This window comes from Triticum dicoccoides, chromosome 7A (genome assembly GCF_002162155.2).
Source record: "Triticum dicoccoides isolate Atlit2015 ecotype Zavitan chromosome 7A, WEW_v2.0, whole genome shotgun sequence".
In the NCBI taxonomy this organism is placed as follows: Eukaryota; Viridiplantae; Streptophyta; class Magnoliopsida; order Poales; family Poaceae; genus Triticum; species Triticum dicoccoides.
This window is the reverse complement of record NC_041392.1, coordinates 696,368,683-696,389,146: the sequence shown is the minus strand read 5'-3', so window position 1 is coordinate 696,389,146 and position 20,464 is coordinate 696,368,683. Positions and strand designations below refer to the sequence as shown.

The window sequence follows — 20,464 nt, the reverse complement described above, 5'->3', positions numbered from 1 at the left end:
TTTCAACCTATACTTTTCTAAAAAAGTGTATGTGTGCGCGCGCGTGTTTTGCACACTTGTTGGGTCTAGTTTTTTTATTAACTAGGTCAACTCTCTTTCTCAATGGCATTGCACATACCTGCCTTTTGATGAGGTTCATAATGTGTATTCATTGTTATTTCTAGTTTGTTCTTTTATTACACAATGATTGAATGTTCCGTTGATGATTGGAATCAAGTCGAACAAGTTCCAACAGTTTGGATGACAACCAAATTGGGAAAATCAGTTATAGGCCCGTTTCTGCGAACAACTAGGATCACCTCAACCCAATATGGAAATCTGCACCCCTGAATCACATGTAATCTCCCCATTGTGTTTTCCTCACTTGGTCTTGACCACACTACTTCAACCACACAGGCCCATTACTCCAATTTGTCGACCATGCCGCTTCCTCCTCTACTCATCACCGACATCGCCTCATCTACCATGTTATCTTGCCGCATCATCTCTATTGTAGCAGACGCAAGCATCCCTCCTTCGAGGGCCCCACTTCATTTGTCCGTCACAAGTACCCCATATCCTTGTCCACCGGTCACCTCTCCTTTGTCATCAACATGTCACCTAGGCACTTTGAACACGAAGCCCGAGTATAGCTAAAAAATACAAACAACAACATTTTCCAATTTTTAAAATATAATTTTCAAGACTTTGGGCTTAGGCTGCCCAGGCGTACCGATATGACCAATCCTTTTTGTCGCCCATGCTCATAAAATTCCTATTTGCCGCTCGCTGCGGCGAATTGTCGTTGATTCGCACAAAGGGAGCCACCAAACTAGTACGTGGGCCGGCCATTTAGCGCCAGGAAGAGCTTCCACTTCTGGGAGCGTTCCAGAGTGTTCCAGCCTGTTTTTATTTCATTGTTGTTTTTATATTTTTTGGCTTTCTTCTCGTTTTTTATTTTTCTAGTAAAAAATCTATAAATTTCAATATCTTAAAAAAACTGTTCAGAATTTCAAAACTTATTTTCTTTTTAAAAAATGTTCATGTTTTCATAAGTTGGCCACGTTTCCCAAAAAATGTACTTGTTTTCGAAAAATATTCAGTTACCCAAAAAAATGATCACGTTTTAAAACTTGTATGCTTTTAAAAAATGTTCGCATTTCCAGAAGTTGTTCACATTTTCTAAAAAATGTTTTGAATGTATGTTCATGTTTTCAAGATTTTCTCAGAATTTCAAAAAATGTCAATGTTTTGAAAATTTGTTCACAATTTTTTTTAAAATGCCTGTATTTTTGAAAAAAAATGTTCATGATTTCATGGAATGTTCAATTTTTTTGATTTTCTATGTTTTCAAATAGTGTTTAGAATTTTACATTATTTTTCCAAAAGTGGACGAAAAAATCGCGTGCTACATTATTTCTGTGCACTACGGTGTTTTCCATCACTACATGGTTCACCTTTTTTTTTGCACCTAAACTCGATTTATTCATTCAACAATGTTCATACGGATACAAATGGCGTCCAAGATCAAAACCAAAAGTATATTTAGTAAGGCTATGTGCCTTGACATTTGTAGTACGTCCTTCAAAGATGAAGGTACAATTCTAAGACTCAACGGCAGTAGAACTGGTTTCCTTAATGATGCTTGCATATGTTCCTACAATGTCTCTCCCAATATCATGAATCACTCCCTGGCAATCTGAGGCCACCTCCACATGTGATAATAGTAAGTGTTGTGCTATATCTAAAGCCTCCCCACATGCAAGTGCCTGTAGGGTGGTCGCATCTGTGATGCCTGTGTTTTAAATAACTGGAGGACCAAGAAACATATCCGTTGAGTCTATGCAAACAGAAAGAGCCTTCGTTTGAACTCCTCGAGACTACACCATCAACTCGATTTTTAGCAACGCCGGCCGCTGGAGGGATCCATCTTTGGGGTGGCTGTCTAGTGGTTGAGGCCGTCTGCACTCTAGTAGGTTTACAATCAGCAAGCTCTCTGATGTAACTCCACACAAAACTGTGTGTTGCATGGGGGCTTTGAAAACTCTGTTCGTAAAGAGCTTTGCGGCCAGAGTGGCAGATTGCCCATAGTGTTGCATGGGAGCTCCTACACAACGTTGGCGGCGCCGCGGAACACGCCGACCCTCATGCAAAACCCCTCTTGGGCCGACCCAACAAACGTGTTCGTTCATTCATTGCTTTCGCCCGATCGCAACCCATGTTCCTTCGCTAGGTCTGTATAGCCAAGTCAGTTGTTGATTAGTCAAACCACTTGACCGTTGACTTTTTGAAACTAGATATAATTTTTTCATCAATTTGAAAATAGTTCACAAAATTGGAAAAATTTCATTGATTTTTAAAAGAGTCCATCGATTTCGAAAAAAGTTCATCAATTTTGAATTTTTTTATTCAAATTTGAAAAAAGTTTATCAAAATTTGAAGAAGTTCATCAAATTTGAAAAAAAATCCACGCATTTAAGAAAAAGGAAAAACCGAATAAAACAGTTCGAAACCTGAGTAGTGAACCGGAAAAACCCGGTTTGGGAAGCTTCCCGAAACTGGGGCTTATAGAAACTGAAAACAAAGAGAATAAAAAGGAAGAAAAGAAGAACGAATTAAAAAGGATTGCGATGGTCTAGTGGTTACTGCAGTCTCTTCGAAGGAAGAGGTTGTGTGTTTGGACCCATTTTTTGAAACTTTAACAGAAAAAAGGAAGGCAAACTAGGCCGGCCCAAAGTGACACGTGTGTGAGCGCCCGTTTGCGAAAATAATAGAAACGGGCGCCTGAAATGGCGAATAGGGGTTGCCGTGTTGCATGGGGTTCACCTTTTTTTTTTGAGAATCCACATGGGGTATGAAGGAAAACACAAAACAGCTTAATGGGCCGGCCTGGTTCGCTCGCTCCTGTGCTTATCAGTGCCTAATCTCTATTTCTAATGGAGTAGTTGGTAGTCTTCGCCGGTCAATTTTTGTCCCACCACTTTCGTCCGGTTTTTTTTCGTAGGTTAACCGTCGTAGATTTTTTTCGGTCCCCTCGCACCTAAGAAAAAAAAAACGACCGACAACCCATCACACGAACCAGGGAGTGAAGCCCCCTCGCACAAACGAGGCTGCTCTCCCTCCGCAAACCCTAGCCGCCGCACAAGGGAAGAGACGAGGGACAGCAGGATGCACGCTGCGCCGAGACGTGTCCGCCGCCGGCCTCTCCGCACCCCATTCCCCACCTCCTCCGGTCCTCGCCTACAGCTGCTCCTCCGCGACGGCAGCAGCCCTCCAGGTGCCGCGCGCCTGCTTTGCATGCGCCGCCGCCAGCCCACGCACGCCGGTCAAGGCCTTGCCCCAGGCCATGGTTGGGCGCTGTTATCACTCATCTCCTCTCTGTGGCACCATCTCTCTCAGATCCAGGCTGCTCAACACTGTCGAACCCCAACCAGAGCGCCCGTGCCTCACTGTCCTCGTGCGTCGTGACACTGTTTTCACCCCTAGCCTAGGCCACGCGGGCTGACAATCGTCGCCGCCATCCTCACAAGCCGAGCCAGGTTGAAGGATGGCCGTCCGCCAGCTGCGAGATCCATCCACCCAGTTTTGCATCCATCAAGCACCAGCCACCAGGTAGTAGAGATTTCTCCTTTGATTTAGCTGGAGATGCCGCTGCTGTTTGTTTGCCTCATTTTCTCCGGCCGGCGCCGACCTGCTCGACTAGACCCCTGATTTTTATTTTGTTTTTGCAGTGATCTGCGATGAGGCGTGGTACGACTCCTTCAGCATGTTGGGAGACTCGGCCGGCTCCAAGGACGACAACGATTACTCCGGCGTCAGTGGAGGTATTCTGCTCGCCCGGTTTCTCATGCCCTGCAGTGCAGTTTCAGGCTCACAGTGTACTCAGCATCAGATGCTCCCCATCCGTGTAAATCCAGATCCTCTCCCCGTCTCCCGGAAGACGTCGCTGGCGGTACAAACGCGTTGCCGTGCAAGGACGCGGTGTGCTTGGTGGACGCAGAGGCATGCCAGGGTGACTCCTCCGACCCTCGGTGAAAAGCGAAGATCCGGATGCTGATGCTCCTGTTGTTGTTGGTAGCCTGAAAGAACGGCAGACCGCGGCGTCGTGCTCGCCTCGGCCTTTCCCGGGCTTGGTCCCGAGCTACAAGGTCCAGAGGATGTCGGTCACTAGGTTCCCCGCACCACCCGAGGAAGAAATCGGTCATCGTCAGGCTCTCCTTCCGGAGGAGATCGTACGAGGGCGATGAAATGACCGAAATGAGTGAGTCAACAAAAGCACTTTCATCTACTTATCCAGCAGTACCATTTAAATTGTTCATCAGCATTTCGTTTATGCTTTGCTGACAAAACTGACGATAAATTCAGCTGGCTCGGCGAAGTACCTGTACCCGCCGAGAGCGGGCCTGAGGCTGCCGTATTCGACCGACGAGAAACCGTCGGAAGGCTGCTGGTCGGTCCTCGAGCCGTCGGTGTTCAGAGTCAGAGGGGGGAAGGCTTCTTCAAGTAAGAAGCAATGTTACTGAGACTCCTGATATTCATTCATCCACTGTGTATTTCTTCTATCAGGATGCCTGACTGAATCTTTCGAAATTGATTGCAGAGACAACAGGAAATCCCTAGCCCCAAACTACTCCCCCTACACCCCGATTGAAGCAGACATGTTTGCCCGCGCAAGGAAGGTGTGCCACATTGCGCTCCCGTCGCTGAATCCCCATGACTCCTTCCATTCGCTTCTCATTGTGAGCGTTCAGGTAATTTTCTCATGTTTCTTCACCTACTTAACCAAGTAGTGTTGATTGCTTAGTACATTTTTTTGAGAAAAATGATTTGTTACTCTGAGCTTAAGAGGTTATTAAATGATCTGTACAGTTGCCTACCTATCCCACTACCATGTTCGGTGAGAACGACAGCGACGGTGTAAGCCCGGTCCTGTATTTGAAGATATTCAACAGCTTCGACAAGGAGATTTCTCTTCGGCTCAAGGACAGCATCAAGGTAAGCCAAATTAATTGCATTTCCATGGCATCATAATATAACCCATTTTGAGTACGCCTGAGCAAATTTCTGATGAGTTCATGGTTATGCAGAGTGTGATGAATGAGGAAACGAAGAAGGTCAAGGGGTTCCCGGGGGACAACAACGTGCCCTACACAGAGAGGCTGAAAATCCTGGCCGGCAGCTCAGCACCCTGAAGACCTTCAGAAGCCGGTGTTGTCTAGATCCTAGCACAAGTTCTACAAGGTAGTAACCCGTTATACATGCTTCCTCACACATCTCCATCAACCCACATTTGCTCAAATTCCTAAGTTCTTGATGCACCCCAGTCCTGACTAAAACATCTGCATCTGTTCATTGTGATGTAGGGATCCATCGTCATCGTCGTTCATTGATTCAGATCCATTGTGCCATTGGAATGACTTGGATTCTGCCGTTGTCACCAGCCCGAGGTTCAGATCCTAGACCTTGGCTACTCAGCTAGAAGCTATGTCAGACCAACTTCATTTAGTTCTTGAGATTTTTTGTGGCTTTGGATTTATAGTCTACGAGCAATGCTCATGCTTCTGTGATTCCTTCCAGCTCTAAAATACATGTATGCTTTTCTCTATGATGTACTACTAAACTATATGTGGCCATCATATTTTAGATAAATGATGATGTGGTAATGCACGTGTGGTTCAGTAAATCCTCACTATCAGTGGCGAATCTACAGAGAAAATGGAGGGTGGGTTGGATGCCTATTTCATGCGAATATATGTTGTGTTGGGCTCACAAATAGCTGAATTGGGCCTTTAAACTAGTAGTAAAAACTAATTTTGCAAAGCAGGAGGGGGGGCTTAAGCCTGTTAAAGCCCCCCTAGTAGATTCGCCACTGCTCACTATCATGTGTTGTGGCGTCCGTGTTGTTTTTAGAGCTTGAAGCAAGCAGAACACTGAATATATCTTCCACACTGAATATATCTTTAGGGTGGAAGATATATTCAAAGTCGTCTCTTGTACTAATGTTCAGGGCAATGGGCGCTTGATATTTTAGGGCGGAAGGCTGAAGCAAAGAAATCTGCGACTCTTTAGTATATTTTTAGATTTGCGGCTCTTTGAGCTGTGCTACATTTGATTCGAGATCCGGATGAGGTCGGTTAAATTAGGATTAAAGTCTGCACAATAACTAGGAACAGCGAACAAGCAAGGCTATTCAGATGAAGTCTGCACTTAGGGCACCCCAGGTGTTTTTTTTTGCGCCGGCGCCGAAAAATCGGCCCAGTCGCGCCCCCAGGAGCCCGATTTTCGCGGGCTTGGACCGAAAACAGCGGCAGCGGACTCAGGCCGAACCCGGCGCGCCCGGGGGCGCCCGGGTGAACTGTTTTGGTGCGAAACAGCCGCGGGCCCGCCGCGTCAGCGACACGGCTCTCTTCTCGCCCCTTCGTCGTCCTCATCACCTCGTTTCCCGCGGCGAATCAATGCCAAAGCTGCCGCGCTGTCGCGCCGGTCAGCCTGCGCCATTGATGCCTCACGGGCGGCGCAGTGAAGACCGGATGACGCGCGTCCCTCGCCCTCCCTCGCCCGCCACGCGTACTCACGGCGGCTAGCGCACGGGCGGCGCCTCGGCCTATATAAGACGCGCCCCAGCGCACTCGGCGACTCGCACTCTCTCGCCGTCGTCGTTCCTCCCTCTCCTCTCTCTCGCTGTCTCCAGTTCATCACACCCATGGCCGAGTGCTTCCCAGGCGACGGCGCGGCGGCGAACGGCTTCGGCCGCCACCATCTACACGAGAACGAGGCTCGCCTCCTTTTCGAGGCCGAGTACCCGGTCCCGCCAGACATGCGGGTGCCCGGGGCGTGGAGGATCAGCGCCGGCGGCGTGCCGGTGCCCCCGGTACCCACCGGCGTGGCGCGGCGTGCCCGAGATCGCAAGCATCCGCTCGTCCCTGCTGCGTGCGGTGAGGGAGGGGCCACAGTATGTCCCCGACAGCCCGCTCTGGGAGCCTTATTTCCGCCGCCGTCACGCCGAGCAGCTCAAGGCCACCAACGGCGTCGAGCCCTCCGGCAGGCTCAACGCCGTCGGCCAACGTCGGTGGTGGGGCGTGCCCGGGCGCATGTTGGAGGCCGTCCTCGAGTACATCAAGGGCGGCAACACGCCGCGCCTCGAGTACCCCGCTCCCCCATCCTTCCCACGCCACCGGGGAAGCTCCTGGACCCCGAGGCGCATGGAGACCGGGGGGTCCTCCTCCTCGTCCGGCGGCTCCCCCTGCCTCCACCTCCGCCCCGTCAAGCCGGAGCCCCAGGGCACGCCTGTCAGCGCGCGCACCCGCAGCTCCGGCGTCCGTATCGGCGACAACGCCTCCCCCACCGGCCGCTTCGTCCTCGTCGAACCCAAGCCGGAGCCCGGCCTTCCCGCGGAGTACGAGGAGATAGCCCGGCGTGGCTTCTCCGACGAGGACGCCCTGCGGTGGGCGCGGGACGATTACCTCCGCGACGAGATGGTCCGGCAGCGCCGGGCCCTGGAGGAGATCGCCGCCCGCAAGCGTGGGCGCGAGGACGAGCACGGCGTCGTGGTCCTCGACAGCGACGACGACGACGACGCCTCCGGACCGTCCAACCCGCCGCGCCAACCGGGGGAGGGATGCAGCAGGGACGACGGAGGCATCGGCGGGGGCGGCGACGACGACGACGGCGGTGACTACACGCGGTTCTACAGCCTCCTCGGCATGTAGAACCGCGTGGGCGGGCGGCAAGGCGGGCGGCGAGGGAGACAGCGGTGGTAGCCCGCGGTAGTTTTTCCTTTTTTGTAAAATATGTTTAAATTTGAACGAACTCGAACGTGTTTGCGTTGTGTTTGCGCCGAATTTAAACATTTAAAAAACCCGTGGGGGGCCGCGACTGGGGGGCATCACGCCCCCCGTGCGCGGTTTAGCGCCGGTGCGCCCCCAGGGGGCGATTTTTTGCCCCTCCTGGGGGGCCAACGGCTGGAGATGCCCTTAATACTATAGGTTTCCTTTTGGGCTCCTGTACAGCTTCGCTAGCATCATAAATTAATTGTGGGATATAATGCACAGTAGTAGCTTCTTCTGTTTATTGTGGAAATCTTCTTAGTTTATAGGTTTCCTTTTCATCTCTTGTACTAATGTGTAGGTATGACATGGTGCTTTTTTTAATCTCTTGCGGATGTCAATATTTTTTCTACAGTTACATATATACAACTGAATCACAAAGGATTTTATTTTTGATTAGGTACACCATAGAATAGTCTCACATCTTGGTTTATTTATTACCCTGTTTAAATATCAACCAACATGCTTGTCAAAATTATAATTTGTTATCTGCTTGCCTCAAGGCAATATTCTCCCAAGATATCTCTCTCTCTCTCTCTCTCTCTCTCTCTCTCTCTCTGTGTGTGTGTACTTGGACAGAAACACTCCCATACCCGAGGTCTCAGTTAATGTACTGCTGTTGAATTCTTCTGTCACTTTTGATACAAAGCTATAGCTATACTTTCATTTGCCAAGAAGATAAAATAGGTTAAATACTGTGATTTAGTTACTTTCAGATTTTGGTATCTTTTGAGAAGTGCTCCACAAATATGAACGAAAGGAGCTTGTATTTGAGGTAATAGTCTAGGAAGTTTTATTTAAGATATCATCCGTGTCAACGAAAAATAGTCCGGCCCAACCAATGGATGGATGGGGATGAAACTCTAGACCAACACCCACCCATGGATGGATGGGGATGGGGCGACGACGGCGGAGGTAGCGGCCTTCTCTCGGTGCTTGCTGATGTGGTGGACATTGACGTCGGTGAAGGGTTGCAGCACGTAGACATCAAAGGTACTGACGCCCTCCATGCTCCTCCCCTCGCCTCCCCTCCCCTCAGCTCATCTTCTTCTTCTGGATTTTTTGATTTGATCCGTGCGGTTGGTTTCTGCAGGCTGCGGGTGTGACGGAGGAGCACCATGGCGGGCGTGCAGGCCATGGCTCGCTATGGAAGGCCCTTCCCTTCCCTCTCTCTTTTCGGGCCATGCTCAGGCAGTCTTTTCTCTTCTCTTCCCGCAAAAAAAGTCTTTTCTCTTCATGATCTGAACATGTTGGAGGCCATTATTTCTCCTCTGTCATAGTTTGCTGCTGCTGCCATGTTAACTGAGAGTTGGTAGCCAATATCAAGTGATTTGGAATTTTTTTTATTTGAACCGTAAATGTGATGATTTATCACAATTGTCATATGATCACAATTTCTCCTCTGCCATTATTCATGCCTTTGTTAATACTTGCTTACTTCTGAAACCAGGTATCTGAATTTGAGGTGATCGTTTTCTTGCTTACTTCTGAATCCCGGTATCTGATTTTGAGGTGATGGTTCTCCATATTACATTGCTATGTTAATCCCTTACCTTAGCTGTTACTCTTCCCTTTGTCAGGTTCTATTTTAACATTCGTTATTCTTTGGGGGATTTTTTATGGATTAATCCAGTTCCAACTGTTAATCTAGACATTGAGTTGAGAGATGCAATATTCATCAACATGTTTATAGGCTTGTTGGTAGCAGAATCTGCATAGAATTGTAAAAAAAATATCTTGTATAAAGACTTAGCTATGGTGCTTGGCACATATTTTTTTTTATTTTTGCTTCAGAAGGAGTTGTGCAAGATGTCAACATTATTGCGAAGATGAAAAACTTCTACCGAAGGCTAAAAGCTTTATAGTTTTGGGATTCACCGGATGGCTTCCATGAAACATCATCTTTTCTTGAGGTATCCAATGTTTCATATCTGTACCTGCTACTGCAGTTTCTTAAGAGATATATACATATCAGTTTCATCAGAAAAAATAGGCATGCTTGCTTTGTAAAGGACAGTGACATTTGCCTGATGTTATCTGGTAACCCTTAAAAGGAGGGAAACACCTGTTGTAGCTTTTGTTCATTGACCATTTTTGCTCCTCAAATCCGCTGAAGCTGAATAAAGTATCTTATTCAAGATTTCCTTGCTCCAGTAGATCTGAAAGTAGTAGTTTAAGACCTTCATGTCTGTAGCAGTGTTGACGCCATTGATATATTATGGGAACTGCTTTGAGCAAAAATAATCTAAGTGATATATCTTTCGTATCATCTTGTTACAAAGAAGAGAATGGAGTGGCGACGGTTATAGCAGGAGCAGGGCAGCCACAGCTTCTCCTTATTACAAAAACTTTCAGAAACGAAGGGAAGATAACCTATAAAGCGAGGACAAAATATTTCTGGTCAGGGACTACCAAAAATTAAATACGTGCCATCTGCTTCGATTCTGGTATATGCCTCTCTTTCTTCTATCATTTACTGTTGCTTTGTTTCAACTTTATTCTGTAGATTTTATAGCACGCAAGTTTTGGTGTCCCAAAGTTGGTTTCAAAAACTTCAGATCCACAAGATTGATAAGATGTGATATATTTTTGTGATGTTTAACTCGGTTGTCTCTGTTTACTTAGGAGTGGAGTTCCAACTCTGCCGATAAAACAAGATTAAGTGGTAACGGTTGAAACTCTTTTGTATGTAAATGTTTAACTGAATTATTTAATATGGTCTAAACTTCTTTAGCTTGCAACTATTTAATCAAATTATTTTATGTGAGCTATCACAGTGACACCATACCTTGAGTACCACTTAGTACATATATATGAAAAGATTATGATAATTGACCTTTCATTATCGGATCTCATGGCAATCATGATATTCTGGCCCTGTTCGGCAAATCGCCACGGACCGGAGCCAGCGGAGCGGCCTTCCAGCCACTCCTCAAATTAGAACTAGATCCTGCTCCGCTCCGGCGTGGAGTTGGAAAGTGGAGAGAGTCCAAACAGCCCCTCTATTTTGCAGCTTCAAATTTAAGATATAGTATTTGCTTCACCAGCTATAAAATTGTACTGATACAACTGGAACACCATAGTTAGATTTACCATAAAAATATATTCTAAGCATAGTTTTATTACATTTTAGAACTATGACTGCAGTGGTATTTTGTGACTTGTGAGTGTCAGGTTTGATGCATAAAAACAATGTGGTGTATTTGTCATGTGCCATTCTGCTCAAGAACCTCATCCCCATCATGCATTTTTTCCCTTTCATTTGAGTTAGTAAAGTGGTTTTTGAATCTGTTCAAAGTTTCCCTTTCATTCTCAATGCGGTCGGACCTGATTAAATAGCCTGTTCTTCCTTCTTCGGGTAAGATATGGAAATCTGTATTACGCTAATTAGGAGAAGCAAATCATCCACCTTCCGTACCTAAACTGATTCTTCGTTCTTCGATTATGTCTTACAAAGCTGTACTACGCGAATTGGTTGAAGCAAGCAGTAATTCTGTACCATACAATTAGCAAGGAAGGCTGCACCAATCTCTGATCTGGGTTGTTAGTGTCTGCCCATTCATGGATTGGCATTCATCACTTTGGCAATCATCCATGGTTCTTATGAATTGTAACTGATTTGAAATGAATGCCTAATCCAATTTTATATGCAATTATGATCTGTTTGAATCACACCAACTAGTATAGCTATTGAAGATCCATTTATTCGTTTACCTCCGTCTGAAATTTCGAGCTTTTCTATAATTTCTCCGTATTAACAGATTATATAACATTAGTTTGGACACTGAAGTTACACAACTGCAGACTATGAACCTGAGATGCACTGCACGGAGGCTGAATTTTACCAAAGTAACTCTGGCCCCTGCAACTGTAAGGTCTGTTCTTCCTCTACCATCCTCTAGGTTCCTATTTTCAATGTTATTCAATGATGCATGAACGTTGCTCGGATTGTTGGATTCTTTGATGTTATTTGTTGGATTCAATGATGCATGAACAGAGCTGAAACACAACACTTTCCAATTTCGACTGAACAACACAACACCAGATTGTAGTGTTCTTTAAGCCAATAGCTTTCTTCATGCAAAGAACAAAGGGTTCATAATGATGCAGCGATGAAAAAAATAATCTGAGTACATATTGACCTTCTCACTGATCATGGAAAGAGGTAACCAAGGTTTTTGATTGGCTACACAGTAGTATTATGGTAGTTTTGACAAACATGGTGAGAGTAAGTTATGCAGACATCATGCTTCTTAGGTTCAATTATATTGTTGTATGTTTTGTGCTTAAGAGTGCAATTTTTAGCCTCCTTAGCCAGGCACCTTGGAAAGGATGGAAAGGATTCTGGTGGAAGGATGATGAGAAGCTGGGCATGGCCAGTTGCACCAAAGCATGAGAAGGCTGTGAGAGAGGTGGTGGAGATGGTGAAGATATCTTGTCCGATGGAAGATCAAGGTAACCAGATCAGATGTACCATAGGCTTTATTTCCTCACAACGACCATTTATGCAATTTTCTATTGACATATACCATTGGGGAAAGGAAATCTTCACATGACTTTTTACAATACCTTCTGTTATGTTGTAAACGTGTTGGTAGTACCATGTATCATCTGGCATTTAAAGAATAATTAATTGTAATGTGGCATTATTTGTCACTAGATACGGATTTGCCTTTTGTTTCTATTTTGTCAGGAAGAATCATGCATGAGAAGGATAAAGCTCTTTCCTGTATTGGTTTTTATATCTGGGAATTATTACTGGTTGTGCCGCCATGACATGTGTGAATGAGGTAAAAGCAAAGAAATCAGAGAAATGGTTGTAGCCAAAGTCAGACATATTCATTAAGTCTCCTAGGAAGATCTCCTTCGTCTCTTTCATATTTCATATCCACGGGTCACATGGAGGGTGATAGCTCTCAAGTGTATGCAAGGTTTACGAGTCGACGAGTCGTTCTGAGGTTGAGACTTATAGACTAATCGTCCTTGGACTCATAATCCATGAGTGTATGATAGTGTACAATGTGTGGTATGTAGCTTCAACATTTTTAGGTGCTGGTAATTTTTGCTGCCATTGGCCCATAGCGTTTATCTGCTTCCTTCTACATAAGATAAACATGAGCTATGTTAGTGTCTATCACTTTTTTAAAGTAGAAACAACTTGGAGAAAAAATATGTTTGGTCTATTAAATTTCTCTATATAAACCGAAGCATGGTTCTGCCAGCCATGAATTTTGCAGTGTAATAATTTTTAGTAAGTCCTTTCCAACCTTTTCGTGTTCATATTTAAGCCTGGCTAAATTATGTGGTGCATCATATTTGTGCACATATTAACTACACTCTCCATTCATGAAATTGTGTATAAATTTTGTAACACTATTTAGACCAGTTAACCCCTGGAGCCTGCGCAAGTGGGAGCTATATGCACCGGGCTGCCTCTATTTTTTAATCTTGTGGTAGTTAAGCATTTCCAATTTCTAATAAAGAAAGCCTCCAAGTATCTAACCATAGAGTAGTGCTCTCAAGTTACAAGCTACACTCTTTTGTTAGAGAGCTTTCAGGTGTTGCTGCTAAAGAAAGCCTGCCCTTAATAAGTATACAAAGAGCTCCTGTCTACTGGGGCAACACTCTGGATACATGGTCGAATGCCACTTCCATGTATCAAAAACAATTCTTTAGCTTGTAAGGACACGTATCCATGAAATTTTTATATGCTCAAAATGATACTCCTTGCTGAGGACTAGACATTAACTGAAACATGAATGGTGTTAATCTTTACATTTTGTATGTCTAACTAAGAAGACGGAGGGAACACACAATTCTGAAGTTTTCTGTAACTGTATTATGCATGTGTGTACCTTCCTCTCACTTTCCCTTCCCCTTTCGCTTTGTTAGCTACTCCTTTTTCGCATTTCTACCTCATACGCCCTTTTTCATTTCTACAATTTGCACGGAAGAGAAGTGTGCCAAATAATTGATTCACCACAGTGACAAAACGCAATGTTACTTGTATAGAAGCTCACAAACTGAGAATGCTGAGTTTCTGAAAACCATAAGCATGTTATTATAGCAGCTCTGTTCATTTTCTTGTAATGACTAATGCTTTCAGATCCTTCTTGGGCATGAAATAGTTCCAGAAACCAAAAGCCTGTTGTAAATTATATCAGTTCTCTATTTTTTTGTAATACCTAATGCATTCAGATCCTATTTGAATCACAGTAAAACTGTAGCGGAAATAGAAGTACGAGTATCAGATAGCCAGGGCATGAAAGTGTTCACTGATATGTTACATGTACCCAGCTGTACTATTTTGCAATGCTTGAATGCTTACAATACAGATATTTTATTGGTCACATTTGTATGCTTATCAATAGTGCATGTGTGATTCCCTAGGGCTAACCGAACAAGTAGATGAGATATATGAGATTAGAAGGGAAGGGAATTATGGGGAGCGGGTGCCAGGAGGGATATGAGAACAAAATAAAAGCACAAAGGCGAATGTAATTAATTAGATATTTCCAAATTATTACACATGTAGATCCGTCGACCCCGAGCTCATCCCATGCGGCCCCGAGGAGGAGATGACCATTCGACTTGCGCTCCGCCACGCCCGGGAGGATGCCCGTGCACGGCTCTGCTCGGACTCCATCCATCGGGAATCCATTGCGTCCGCCCAAATGGTGCATGGATCCGTCCCTAGGCCATCCATAGCTACCTCGCCGGAGGCCGTGTGGTCCGTCTGGCGTCCAAACGCACTGGCGGATGCACAACCCCTTAGTTGGTGCACCGAGCATCGGGACGCACCATGGGCCTCGTCCGACGAGGCCATGGCACGGCATGCCCGCCGTGCAAGGCATCAGGCGCGGGAGGCGGCGGCAGCCCTCATGGAGGTGGACGTCCGTGAGGCGGAGTCGCATTCTCCGACGACCCATATGGCGCATCAATCCGGGCACCGCAACCCACATCATGGTGGTCGTCGGTGGCTCGTCCCTGGATGGATCCATCATCGATCTGACGTCCGTCGGCACGCAGCGGGATCCGGGCTCCGACGAGGAAGAGTAGGGCATGGGAGACAACGACGCCTTCAGTCTCGTGAGCCTGCGAGTGTCCCATGCCCTACTCTACTTTGTCGGCGACCGGGCCAACACTCTGGGGAGCGCAGCCGGCCGTCGGACATGGCCTAGGCGGAGCCGGCGGGCGGGAGCGAAACCGGACGAAGCCCCGGTCAAAGATCGCCGCGTTGCATGTAATATTATGGATTTGAGGTTTTTAATTTAAGATATCCAGATGTGGAATGCATTTTCTGAGGGGTGACCGGTCACTGTCCACGGACACGCCCGGGCGCGTTTGCAGACATTTGAGGGGTCAGATTTGCCAAGTCCGGCTGTAGATGTTTCTTAGTGGAGCAAGAAGATGTCGACGTTTGTTGGGTTGTGGTGTAGGTTGGGATTATGGACTTAAAATTTATGAGCCTTGGCACTTGTCGTCATTGTGGACTAACGAATTGCTTATTGCCTCTAGGTATGAACATCTCTGGATCCTTCTGTTCTTTGGATCCATTGTTTTTTGTGCATATAGAAGAGAGAAGTCAACAGAAAGCACTTCAAAAATAATGGTTCAAGGAAGAAGATTGATTTTGTGGTACAAAAAGGTTGGCTATGTTTCATTAAAACATGTCATTTGATGTACTTTATCCTTCCAAAGCTTTATTTTTGACATATAATGTATATTGCTTGTGCAGGATGGTTATAAGTTGAGAAATAATTTTTATTACAAATGCTAAAATACCGTGGAAATGAAGCTTAAGACAACATACGTGACGTTGTAAGGTAATATCTTAATCACATCAAGTATCTTAGTTTGTAACATATAATTATTTGGATCATTGTTCTCTATGTATATATCTCCGAGTTACATTGCAGATGAGATGGATTTCAATTATTTTTTAATTGTTGCAGGCTATCTTTTCTCTACATCCAAAATATAATATACATTATATGCGCAATCAGATAAAATCTATACATGCAAAATTTAATATGCATTATATTCATAGGTGCAATAAAAAATATTAAGAGCCCGTGGCAACGCACGGGCGTTCTACTAGTGCGTTGAATAGGAGCTCCCCCTGCACACACATTCTTCCACTCCCCCTATACTCACTGCAAAAGGAAAAGGAAAATCTCGTTCCAACTCTTTCACAGGACGCAAAAAAATATTGGCATGCATCATTAGCGTACATATACATAGCTGCATTCGAGAACCTAAATCTCAAGCCATGCCCAAACATGACTAATCCTTTTTCTTTTTGGTGAATACGCTTAGTAGCGCATCATTTCATTGATAGAAGGGGGACATGATTAAATCCTGATTGCTGAGAAAACAAATAGTTCGATATTACCCAGAGCAAGTCACCGACCACTCTCCAACCAAACCACCTGATTCAATACTAATAATTATAGTAGAAATTATGAGAGCAAATCTGCAGGCCATCGCTGCCCAGCAAGGGTACCACTGTACTGTTGTTATTAACAAGACAATTGCATAAACATATTTCACAGTGTATAAGAAGAACCTCAGGAACCACAGAACGTTGTAGCAAATACGCAACATACTGCTTAGTTCAAGCATGCCCATCCAACTAGTCGAATCGAGATCATAACGCTCAGACTGCCTCCCATGAGTTTATCTAAACGCATACAGCTTATTATGCGTATCCTCTTGGTTGTAAACATATACAGCTTTGATCATGGCACACGTCTAATTCACCGACAAATGAAAGCACCCACCTTTTTCCCACTCACTGTTAGAAATTTCAGCAACATCTTTGATTTGATATTCATACTATTGTGGAGTGCATAAAAAAATTGAATGCTTGTGGACTGCATAATTTGCATTACATAATGTTTAAGGCTCTAGCATATTTTTGGAAGCGAACACTTATGGCTCCAAGGGATGCCCACATCCTTTTTTCATCCAATCAGAAACAAAAATTCAATAGTATTGTCTTTCCATATTGATATTTTCTCGACAATAGAAGAATCAGAATGCCAACCATCGCGTATTCTCCAGTCAAGCTACACAAATTACTCCAAACTTTAATCATGCGGTGGTCCAGATTTTTCCCAAACCCTGTAGAAACACCAAAGCGTCTGAGCCTACTGGCTCAAACATGAAAGAAACAGGAATATTAGGTGTAGAAATTAATGACTGCAGGTAAAATAAGTTCCAATCGAAGCAATAAAAGGAAACACAAGAGCTTTTCAAAAATAATGATGGCTTGGAAGTGCTTGTCCAATTTCAATGCTCTGAAGGTACCTTGGACCGAACTTTTGAGACCTCGTATTTACTTACAATTTCTTAACCAAGTTTCTAAAAATCTGTTTCCATGAATATCGACAGTTTCCATCAACATCATCCATTTTCTATTATTTTTTTTGAAATGTGGGTGGTCATTTGGTGCATAGGGTTTGACGGCCATCCCCTTATCTACTGTCAGCGGACGTTTTGCATGTTCGTTTTGATGCATGCCGTTGGAGATGCCTTAAGATGAACCATGCATAAGGAAAAAGCTCATCTCAACATGAAAATACATTCTATTATATTTATATTTATAAAATTTTACAACTACACAATAATCAAACATAATAAATTATTTGTAACTTTTAGTTTTAGTTATCATATTATTATCAAAATATTTATGTTCCACACAACCAAATCCTGCTAAAATATATCGCAAAACATATTCACAACAACGGGCACCATTAAGTATCTTACAATAGGCAACATATGTACATTCAACCAGGGAAATATATTAATATCACGAAGGTACCAATTACACACAGCCTCTGGAACAAGGCAATGTCGTAAAGACATTACGGATGAGGCAATATATGTACACAACCTTTGCCAAATTTTTTTTTTGAGGGGGACCTTTACCAAATTTCAGCTCTCTAGTTCCTCCTGGTCGCCAACCTACGGAGAGGCCCAGCCCATCAACACATCCGCAAGCTTTCTAGGTATCTACGTCCTTTTATTTTATTCAACAAAATTACTAAATTTCAAATCATCAAAATTTAGTAACAAATCCGAACGATCGCCTAGCATTGGACTGGGATCAAATGGCCATGAGATAATTAATGCATCGCCTTAATTATCTCGTACCCCCCTTAACCGTGCCTCCTAATTTTATGTATGCGCATTAAACCATGATTTCGGCTAGAATATTTAGGAAAGTCATGATTTCGGCGCAAAAAGTATACATGGTTCGGGATTCAAACTCTGGTTGTTTCATTTAGGGTTTAGCTAGCCAACCAATCAACACACCGTACGTTTGTTTCCTATGTTGAAGACATCTCATACTTAATATGTTGGTTTGAACTATATGAATTTGCCAAACAGACAAACAACAAACCCGATCAGAACTTTTAGGGAAAAAGATTGACCTCTCAACGCTCCAACACGTATGAGAAAGTTGAGTGAATCAGGATTTCCAATCTTTCGCCCTCTTCTGCGCAAGAATCATGGAAGAGAGGATGCGATGTGTTGTCTCGCTCAATGGTCGCATTATGATAACTTGTGTGTGAATGGCATAATAATCATCTCATCGCAGACCTCATAACTTAGTTACAAACATCATGGTAACTTTTGACCAAGGGAAAAAGTTGTTGAAATAAACCCCGGTAACTTGTTTATCAATAGCATGATAACTTATGCACCGCAGACATGATAAGCTATGTACAAATACCACTGTAACTTTTTGACGAGTAGAAGAAAGTTGTTAAAAAAGCCCCCGGTAACTTCTGTGTAAATAGAATGGTAATTTAGGTATCATAGATGTGAATCGCGTGATAACTTGCATCCAAATACTATGGTAACTTTTTGACCTGGGAAAAAAGTTGTTTTTAAACATACCTCCGATAACTTATGTTTAAATATCATGGTAACATACACACACCAAAGGTAATAACTTTACATACACACTGCGGTAACTTTTTGCTCCGGGATAAAAGTTATTGAAAAGCCTATCTTGTAACTTCTGTGCAAATAGCACGCTAATATACGCATCTCAGAGATGATAACTTACTCCCTTCATCCATGAATAAGTATACATTTGGCTTTAAATTTGTCCACAAAAGAGTGTATCTCTATCTTCTTAATGCATTTTAAAGTAGAAAAAAATATTTCTCTCTCATCACATGATAATTAAGACCAATAATATTCAACACATGGTCTCCTAACTTCCTGCATGCATTTAGATCGTTATGGGTGGAGAAATTAGAGAGGAGAGAGATGGTGGCTTGCACCTTTTCAATGCATTTTTACTTCACTCTATAATATGTCCTAAAAAATTTATATGTACACTTATTCGTGGACGGAGGAAGTATGTACAAACACCACGGTGGCCAGTGGAATTTTTTAGTTAAAGACACCCTCCTGATAACTTCTGTGTAAATAACACGGTAATTTTACCCACCTCAGATCTGATATCTAATGTACAAACAATATGGTAATTTTTAACACACGAAAAGTTGCTGAAAACATAGCACCGATAACTTCTGTATTAATGACATGATAATATACGCACCACAAACCTGATAAATTGCGTACAAACATCATGATAATTTTGACCATGAAAATTTTATTGTTGAAAACATACCCCTAGCGTCCGAATTTATTGGACCACAAGGCAAAAAATATAGCATGGGCGACCAAATAGGTCAGAACATCCACGAAATTATTTCACTCGCCAACAAAACACTCATTAATAACAAAAATGATGCGTAGTGATGGTCGTCGAATGAAGTGACGGGTATGTCTCCGCCTTAGTAATATGGTGAGGGAGTGAAAAATAATCCCGCTAACTTTTGTGAATAGTATGGAAATATACACATACATAGCTGATAACTCACGTACAAACGCCCTAGGTAACCTTTTGGACCCCGAGATAAAACTTGTTGAAAACATATCCCGGGAACTTCCATGTATATAGCATGGTAATATACACACAACAAAGTTGATAACTCACGAATGAACACTGTGATAAGTTTTACTAAGGGATACAAAAAACACATAACCCCGATAATTTTTGTGTAAAAAACATGGTAATATTCGACCGCATTCATGATTAGCTACATACAAACACTTTGGTAACTTTGATCAGGGAAAGAGAAGTAAAAAAAAAACCACCCTCATTAACTTCTGCACAAATAGCATATGATACATTACACATAATAGACCTGATCATAGGTGGCCGGCGGGCTGGCCTGGGCACTACATAGCCCGACACACGCCTAAATGGGTATTGACTCGTGAAGTTTCGTTTTATAAACGGGCCATGTCGTGTCGGCATGTAGACCTCACCACATGGTCCAGAGACGACCGATGGTTGACAATGGTATTGCAGATCTGATAATTTACTATAAATACCATGGTAAATATTGACCTAGACAAAAAAGAGTAGTTGAAACACACCCTGGTAAGTTCAGCGTAAACACCACGATAATTTATGTATCGTAGGTGTGATGATTTTTGACATGAATAAAATATCATCAAAGCACACTAACATGAGATCTAGTTTTGAAGATCTCATCAACACAAATTTTTTACGTGAAAACGGAATTTGAATTTGAGCGATGGTTTGAGATACAAAACATTTTAAATTT

At 43.7% G+C, this 20,464-nt stretch overlaps 1 pseudogene; it reads left to right on the top strand.

The window, feature by feature from the left end:
• Positions 1 to 3,147: 3,147 nt before the first annotated feature.
• Positions 3,148 to 5,369, top strand: LOC119333925 (annotated as a pseudogene).
• The last annotated feature ends 15,095 nt before the right edge of the window (positions 5,370 to 20,464 follow it).